This window comes from Parasteatoda tepidariorum, chromosome 6 (genome assembly GCF_043381705.1).
Source record: "Parasteatoda tepidariorum isolate YZ-2023 chromosome 6, CAS_Ptep_4.0, whole genome shotgun sequence".
Classification (NCBI taxonomy): domain Eukaryota; kingdom Metazoa; phylum Arthropoda; class Arachnida; order Araneae; family Theridiidae; genus Parasteatoda; species Parasteatoda tepidariorum.
This window is the reverse complement of record NC_092209.1, coordinates 87,369,144-87,378,915: the sequence shown is the minus strand read 5'-3', so window position 1 is coordinate 87,378,915 and position 9,772 is coordinate 87,369,144. Positions and strand designations below refer to the sequence as shown.

Sequence of the window (9,772 nt, the reverse complement as noted above, 5' to 3'; positions counted from 1 at the left end):
CTCTCATAGAGGCTTTAACCTTTAAAGAGATTAATTGAAATAAATTATTTTTAATACAATATTTACTATATTGAAAAGATAGGATTTTATTTCATCCTTCTGATATTATTATTGTTATTAATGAACTGTTTGGTTTTGAATTAACATCTGAACTCAAAACATCTAGTAACAAATATTTTATTCAGATAAAATTAGTAAGTATACCGGTGAAAATGACTGGTTAGTAAAAAGTAACAAGAATTTCGCAAAATAAAATTATGTTTTATTACGAAACATTAATAATACAATTTCAATAATTAATTTTTCTTTCACCTTAAAATAAAAATATTCCATTTATCTTTAAAACCTGCAATTTTAAAAAAATAGAGAGAAAAAAAAGATAAAATTTTTAAAAGAATTAGGGAAGGATTTTAAAAGATTAAAATTCAAATTTTAAATTAAACAAACGATCTTGTTTTGAAAGATCAAACTTATGGAAGAGTACATTCCAGAAAATGAATGCATCACCGAATTCTTAATTAGTAATCAACAACCACTTATACCCTTTCAAAAAAATAGACTGATATTTACTTCACCTGCTTTTTCAAACAGCTGCTTTTACTAGAACCCACAATATAGAACAAAAAATCGTAAATTGCTTCTTAAAGCAGACGATTATTTAGGAAGATTACGATTATTATTTATAATAGTAGAAAATAACATCCTTAAACAAATTTAAACATGTATGTTTAAACATCTAACCTTCCTAAAATAACTTTAAAACGGTCAATATTTGTAAACCATTTAATACATATTCTTGTAAAATACAATTCCAGCAATTTTAAAAAAAACGAAATTCATTGGTATTCAAAAGAACTGAAAACATAACTATTGATAAAAAAATAATCATGCTAAAATAAATGAAAAAAAAACGAATAGAAATGCATACATAAACATCTTTAATAAATGTATTAACAAAAATGAAAACTTACATTATAGATTACGCCAGTCCTATCGAAAATTCAAACTCTTGACAAACGAACAAGAAATTAGGATTTCTTTAAAATTTACTTTCACTCTACTAGGCGAGAGCGAAGACTGAAAAGGTTTTTTTAGGGTTGTTATAATCTAATATTGTTTCTGTCTGCTAATTGGAACTTGCCGAACTAAAGTCGCCAATTCAAACGTCGCCAATTCGAAATTCGCTAATTAAAAAAGTGTGAACTAAAATGCCACATAGTATTTTTTAACATCTTGATTTTCTTGAAGTGTATTAAAATAAGTTGCGAAATACTTTACCATTTAAAAAAAATACTAACATAAATCAGAAGTCGATACGAGAGCGAAATATTTTACTACACATTTAAATCGTGTAATAGAAAACGTAACGCATTTTATTAAAGAAGATGATTTTATGTATGTTACAATTTTCGAAATTAAGTGTTTTTTCCAATTTTTTGTTATTAAATACCCTTGTTATTGACTAAAATATAACATGTTCAAATTTCTCTCGAAGTATTTCCTTTAGTTCTAGCTTTTTATTTTGCTACCTATATCATCAAAATCACAAAAAACTCTTTCTCGTTAATGGAATTTTTTCTTAAACATTTTGATATTTCAATGTTAGAGGGTGTTATCTGAAGATTAGCTTAACTTGAATATGAACAAGAGAAAAACCATTTAAATCAGATTTCCAATTAAAGGATTTATTACATGCAATACACCAGTAAAGGCCGGGATAGCCTGGTTAGTAGGGCACTGGGCTCATGTCCAAGAGGTTGTGGGTTTGATCCTCGCCGACCGAACACTCCCCGTGTAGTAAATGGTGACTGATGCACGTTAAATCTGTCGAGTCTCAAAGTCCTCCATGTCCCTATAACAAATCAATACCTCTGGGAGTACTGATCCAGGAGTTTCCTTGTCTTCTTGATTGGTTCAAAATTACAAGGCTACGGAGTTGAACATTAGTAGTCGTAATCAGATCAACCTAAAATTGGGTCGGCTGTTCAACGACCGTTATAAAATAAAATAAAATACACCAGTAATTGGTGGCTCAGGGAATAGAGAGCGTGCCTCTTTATGAGTTGACCCGGGTTCGAATCTCAGCAATGGCTGGTGGATACGATTTCCGCAGTCGCCGCACAATGACCACAGTGCTGACGTTAAATATCCTCAGTAGTAGACGGATCATGGGTTAGAATATTTTTGCCAACAGGCTAACCATGGGGTTTTTTCATGTTTTTCCTCTCCATGTAGCGCAAATTGGGGTTAGTTCCATCAAAAAGTTCCTCACTAGGCAAATTTCTTTCCGTAATTGATATAGGAGTTCCTTTGTCTTCTGACTTGAGTTCAAAATTACAAGGCTATGAAATTGAGCATTAATAGTCTTAAACACAAAAAAATGTGCCGACTGTTCAACGACAGTTATGTAATAATAATGAAATGCATCAATAAAGTGAGGCGTAATTGAGCGCTTGAAATAAAAAAAGTTTTTTCTCATTATAAAATACATCAATAAGGAGCCGCAGTGGCTCAGCAGATAGAGAGTTCACTTCCCAATGCTGTGGCCCAGGTTCAAATCCTAGCGGCGGCTGGTTGATACGAATTCTTCTAGAAACTTTTACAGTTCTGACGTAATGTATCCTCAGTGGTTGACGGAACATGGGTTATAATCCCCTCACCGAAGTGCTAACCATATCAAGTTTTCCTGTTCAGGTAATGTGGGTTAGTTCCATCAAAAAATCCTCCACGAAAACTAGTTTCTCCCGATTCATGATCCAGGAATTTCCTTGTCTTCTGGGTTGGGATCAAAATTACAAGGCTAAGGAATCAAGCATTGATTCCTGTTAACTCAAAATTGGGTCAGCTGTTCATAATATACAAATATACATTTTACTTTATTTTATAAGCTTCGTTGAACAGCCGACCCAATTTTTTGTGTTTACAACTACAATGTTCAACTCCGTAGTCTTGTAGTTTTGAAATCAATCCAGAAAACAATGGAACTCTTGGATCAAGTTTTGGATGAAATTTGCCTTTGTGGAAGACTTTTAGATGGAACTAATAGGTTCGATGTGTGTTGTTAAACTTGCACGTGTTCATGGGACTAAAAAACATGCCGTGTTTTGAATTTTTTTTTTTTTTTTTTGCAAAGCGGACCGCGTTTAATATGAACGCATCTCGTTTTTTTTTTCCTGGGAAGGTGTTGATTTGGCTTAGATACGTAATTACTTTTTAAGTTACGAAAAAAAATTTAAACTGAATCGAATTTCACGAGTTGTAATATTGTGTGAAAATATCAGGTATATTCTAAATCACAAATAAAAATGCAGCAATAACGGGAAAGAAGAAAAAACACGTTCGAAAAACCTCTTAAAAAATGCGTGTTAAAATCGGTACAACGCAAATGATAAAATCGGCACAAACAGAGCACGTAANACAGATGAATTTTGTATGCGTTTTATGACTTCTGACTCGATATTTCGTGACATTTCGGAAATCCAATTGCAATTAAACAGTGAGTGACGGCGCTTCACTCTTTATATGTACACTGTATGGTATGCAGCATGCAGGGATAATGCATTTCATAAAAATTTGGCGACCCCTAAAAAACTTCTGGCGACCCCCACAGGGGTCGCGACCCCTAGTTTGCGCACCACTGTTATAGAGGACCCTTTGAAATATCGAAATACACATTATAAAAATAATATAAAATAAAATAAACAAAAAAAAAGAAATTTTAAAAAATTTACCACCGCCTGGAATCGAACCCACGACATCCCGCACAACGAATTTTACTCGCGCAGAGCCCTAACAACAGGACCACGCCATAAACGGAGGTCCGACGAATATTTAATTTGAGGAACCCTCTCCCGGTCAGCCATAAAAAGTTTTTTGGCCGTGAATAAAATACGTTCTACATATAAAAACAAGTATCTTTCTTTGTTAAAGAAGCGAATAATGTATATAATGATAGAAAAAGGATCCCAAATGAACCGGCCAGGCGAAAACTTTAAAACCACGGAACTCCCCTTAATATTATGTTTACTTTCAATCTTAAAAAAAGGCCCACATTACAAAATTTCGTCAAATTGGTGCAACATAATAATAATTTGGATCTATTAGTTTATAAAAGAATAATTTTCCTAAGTGAAGTTTGGGAAACTAAATTAACCCTTTTTACTATTTTCACGAGTGACTCTTGAAGAAAGGTTTAGGCCAAATTTCAATATCACGAGGCTATTGTTAAATTAAAGGAGAAAAATGAATTTACCGAGATATTTAAACATGATTCAGATTTTGTTAAAAAAAATTAATAATTACAGCCGTAGAAGAAAAGGTACAGGCAGCGAACAGGGAATTTAAACAAAACGAAATGCAAGTACAGTTAGAAAAACTAATTTTTCTTCTTTTAGTTTTTAGAACGGTGTTTAGTTACTCGAAAAATAAATGCTTTTACTAGAGTCGAAAAACAAAGCGACCGAAATTAACCCTCCCAAAACAATAAATACTGATACAAACATCGAAATTCTAATACATACTATTAAAACTCTTGAGAGAGAAAGATGAATAAAATAACTCCAAGATCTTATTTTAACAAAAACTGAGAACTAAATTTATTAAAATATGAGTAAATCAGAGATTACTATCCTGTAAATTTTAATTACTACCATTAACTTTAATATTTTTTTCCATCATATCTAATCGAGTTGATTTAATAAATAGATGAAAAAGTATTCGAATTTTTAATTTTTATTGCATAATAGATAGTTATCTGGTTGCAAAAAGCGAAACTCATGCCCGCCAATTATATAAAAGCAGCTGAAATAAATAATTTCCTCCCGTGATCTCCAGATCACGATTTTAATAGATGGAAAAATTAAATTCTAACTTTTTATCTGAATGAACAATCTTTATCATATATTCACATTATTTCTTGTATTATTCCTGGCTTTACTAAAGTATTATAGAAATTCTAATGAAGGAAATTGAGTCAATATGTGTAAATATCATATTAGTTATTAATTTTTATCGTAGGTATATATAAAAGAGTAGCTACTGCAGAATAAATATGACCTACCATTAAAGACGGCTACCATAAGATATGAAATTCTTAGGCCTCATGATCCTATTGAGCTTGGCATTCATCTGTGTAAGTATTAAAAATAATGTAGCTATTTCCATTAGAAAATTATGAGAAAAATGCAGCCTGATGCTGTTGTTGAAAATATGCTTCAGATATATTTTGTTAAGCTTTTTAGATAAAATTAGTATATAATGAGCCAAAAAAATTTTTTTTTTCTTCTTGAAAATGATTTTTGGAACATTTTTTTAAAATTTCTGATGTATTTTCCCAAGACTGCTGATTCAAGATGTAATATGTTAATGCCATCATGTCCGAAGGGTAAATGCTGTGTTGCACTCGGAGAAGATAGTAGGTGTAGAAAGATTGCATTAGAAGGTAATTATAATGAATCCTATACTGTTCAAATTAAGTTAGTTGGTTGATTCTAATGCCACTTGCCACACGGGCAAGCCTGTAATTCTTGTTTTTCAGTGGCGCCATCTATGGTCAAGAATTCGAATTCTTCAACATCATACGTCACACCTGTTTATAAGGCGGGACCATTCATTCATCCACAGATCGTAATTTTGACCTGAATTAGAGAACGATCGATTTCCAATCCAGTACGCCCAGAGTTATTGATTTGTTATGGGAACATGGAGGACTTTGCGACTCGACAGAATTTTAACGTGCATCAGTCACCAACTACACGGGGAGACTTCGGCTGGCGGGGTTCGAACCCACGAAATCTCGGACATGGGCCCAGCACCCTACCGACAAGGCTATCCCGGTCTCTGTCAAATTTAAACAGCACAATAACTCCAACTATTATAGTTTCATGCGACATATTTATTCTTTTCAGGTTATCTATGCGACGACAGGCAACGAAAATATTGTTATTGCGCAGAAGGTTTGATTTGCGATGACGTAAGTGCTATTATATTTTTCAAAAAGACACATTTTTCAATAATTTTTTTGATATTTTGGTTACTTTTTAATTGCAACTTTTATCTTTAAAAGTGTGTCAATATTTTAATCAAAAAATCTTTTTTTTTTTTTTTAAAAAATCCTAATTTATATTATATTTTTCGTTTAAATCATTACATTTGAGTTACTTATTTATTAATTCGTAAATATTGTTTTGAAATTGGAATAAAAATGAGTTTCGATCTATTTAATATTCTTCAATTTTTTAGAAATGAAATAATAAGAAATCGCATATTTCTTATACCCTAACGCTCAACTCAAATAAAGTTTACAATCTATTGATAAATAAATGGCAGAATCAGATAAAAAAAAATAATAAATTTAATTAAATCCAACCAATCGGAATCCTTAGTGAAAGTGTTAATCAAAGATTGTATCTAATTATATGATCCATGATTACATGTCATTTAGGTTGGAAGCGAGCTTTACTTTACGTAATCATGCAGTATTTTAAACTGACTGTTTTTCATCCAGATGCTTATTTATTTGAAATATGATTATTCTTTTTTTTTAAGTAAAAGGTTGTTTTAAGTCGAAATATTCTTTTTTGTAGAAATCTGGGAATTTAAATTATTAAACCACCATTGTGTCACAAACTCTTACACTAGCTCTATACCCATGTGCAGACCTTAAGCTTTTTAACAAAAAAACGATATATATATATATATATACAGTACAGAACCCGTTATCCGGAAATCAGAAAACCGGAAAACCAAAAAACCGGAACAAAATTCGATAAATTTTCGCGCCATTTAAAAAAAAAAAATTTTTTTCCCTCATAAGATTTTAGGATTCTTTCTTCTTTTTTGAAAGATGTTTACCTTACCATCATTTTGGAAATAATCATTAGTGTATTCCTTCATCGTTTTTTCTTCTTTTTAAGATTATTTCCAAAAAAACATTTTTTTGTTAAACAATAAACAAACGGCTTTTTGTAGCGATTCAGAAAACCGGAAAAATCAGTTATCCGGAATAGCGATGATCCCGATCGTTCCGGATAATCGGTTCCCTACTGATATATGGCCAATTTATTAGACGCACTGTAAGATTCTATGTAAAATCTTAATTATCAGTTATCTATTAAGTAAGCTTTATAGTTTTTACTCGGCTGAAACCGGTTTATACCTGTTTACGTTCATGTATCATTTGTTTAACATTGTAATGCAATACGTTAAAAATAAATATAAAAAATCTCTTGAATAAAAACCCATCACATGTATGTTTAAATAGAAAAGTATTGCATATAATCTCGTGCAACATGTCATTATTATAACATGTCATTATTAAAGAACTACAGTGTGCCGAATAATCTTGTCTAATTATTATAATATACTAATATCTGATATAACAAATATTCTAATTTATGTAATCTATCGTCTAATTTATCTTATAAATTATCGAATTTTATCAATTGATGCACAAACGTAAACCAGTGCAAACTAAGATATCGTCGAATTTATATTATAAAGTATCGAATTTTATCAATTGATGCACAAACGTAAACCAGTGCAAACTAAGATATCGTCGAATTTATATTATAAAGTATCGAATTTTATCAATTGATGCACAAACGTAAACCAGTGCAAACTAAGATATCGTCGAATTTATATTATAAAGTATCGAATTTTATCAATTGATGCACAAACGTAAACCAGTGCAAACTAAGATATCGTCGAATTTATATTATAAAGTATCGAATTTTATCAATTGATGCACAAACGTAAACCAGTGCAAACTAAGATATCGTCGAATTTATATTATAAAGTATCGAATTTTATCAATTGATGCACAAACGTAAACCAGTGCAAACTAAGATATCGTCGAATTTATATTATAAAGTATCGAATTTTATCAATTGATGCACAAACGTAAACCAGTGCAAACTAAGATATCGTCGAATTTATATTATAAAGTATCGAATTTTATCAATTGATGCACAAACGTAAACCAGTGCAAACTAAGATATCGTCGAATTTATATTATAAAGTATCGAATTTTATCAATTGATGCACAAACGTAAACCAGTGCAAACTAAGATATCGTCGAATTTATATTATAAAGTATCGAATTTTATCAATTGATGCACAAACGTAAACCAGTGCAAACTAAGATATCGTCGAATTTATATTATAAAGTATCGAATTTTATCAATTGATGCACAAACGTAAACCAGTGCAAACTAAGATATCGTCGAANAAGGGCATTTTTTGCAGTTCATAAGGGCATTTTTTGCACTTTTTAAGGGCATTCATTGAGATTTTTTAGGTCATCAAAATCCGGGCTCTAATTATAATATATTACCTGATATAACAAATATTCTAATTTATGTAATCTATCGTCTACTTAATCCAATCGTCGAATTTATATTATAAAGTATCGAATTTTATCAATTGATGCACAAACGGTGCAAACTAAGATATCAGTCACGTAAAAAACAATAAAGCTGTTATACCTGATAATTTGCATAGAATCTTCTAATAATTTGAATTGTATGTGTCCCTATTGAATTCTCTATGACATATTTTAATACTTTTTATGTGCCACTTAACTTAATTCATGATTTCTTGAGTTGCCTTCACAAATATATTTTCCAAAGAAATGTCAATTTTCCTTATTTATTTTTGTTATGCTTTTGCAGGGACATTCCAAGGTAAGGAACATTCTTTTTGCTTATCTAAATAGGTAAAATATCTGTAGTAAATATTTATGTAAACATTAAAATAATACTCAGAAAATAACACTTTGTGTTAAATAAATAGCGGCAAAACTTTTATAACGGGTTATGTTTTATAAAATTGTTAGATTAAAAATTGAAAAATACACATTTATGTTTTAAAAAAAATCAGTGAAATAAAATGATAGATAATCCTATTCTCTCGCCAGTAGTGAATTTTGCTGTTAATAGATAATTTACTGTTAATAGATATTATGTCACAATTCTCGATGTGCTCTAATTAACAGTATTAGACTGTAGCTGTAATGAATTAATTAATGAATACTAATGAAAATAAACGTTACTCATCAAACCTTAATTATTCTTCTTATTTAGATTCCAATTGGGGTTGTCATTTATTAAAACATATTTTCCATATCAGGTTATATTTAAAGCAGGTTTGTTGGAAATATAGCAGGATTTAGTTGAAAATATAGCAAACTAAAATGAATTGCATCAAGTGGCATGGGATACGAGTTTATAGCATTAAACGATACAATAAAAGAACTTTTGTGGTTTACAACCATATGTAAGGAGTTAAACATAAGGGTATTTTCTTTTATAACTTCTCCGTGAGAAAGATAAAGCACTTGACCTTCATCTTTTAAGCAACATCTTCAATTACTCCCTTTTCAAGTCATTCCTTAAAGACATTTTCATAAGCTTCATAATTAGACTCAGTTTTATGACGTTTGTTTCGCTGGCTTTTTCTGCATGTTTCAACACTTCATCTTTTATTAGAGATCTTGTCGTTTGCCGGCTATTAAAATTACTTTTAAGATCGTATGTACCACACTGTTACCTAACAAATATTATATTTCTGTTTTAAAAAAAAAACGATAAAAAAACATGTGGCACATAAGATTTGACATGAGAAATTAGACATACCATTTTCTTGATGCAAACTATTTTGGTGGTAAGTTTAAACTGTTCAGTCACCCATTGAAAATAAAACTATTTGCTGATTTTGATGAAAATGGGTTTTAATAATATAAAACATTTCTTTTCGTTTGGGAATGCAAACTTAG

General features: G+C 30.5%; 1 long non-coding RNA gene across 1 annotated transcript; it reads left to right on the top strand.

The window, feature by feature from the left end:
- The first annotated feature begins 3,709 nt into the window (after positions 1–3,709).
- On the top strand, positions 3,710–5,972 carry LOC139425776 (uncharacterized). The gene is made up of 3 exons (XR_011636920.1): positions 3,710–5,131; positions 5,338–5,440; positions 5,907–5,972. It is a non-coding gene; the product is annotated as an uncharacterized lncRNA (long non-coding RNA).
- Positions 5,973–9,772: the final 3,800 nt, after the last annotated feature.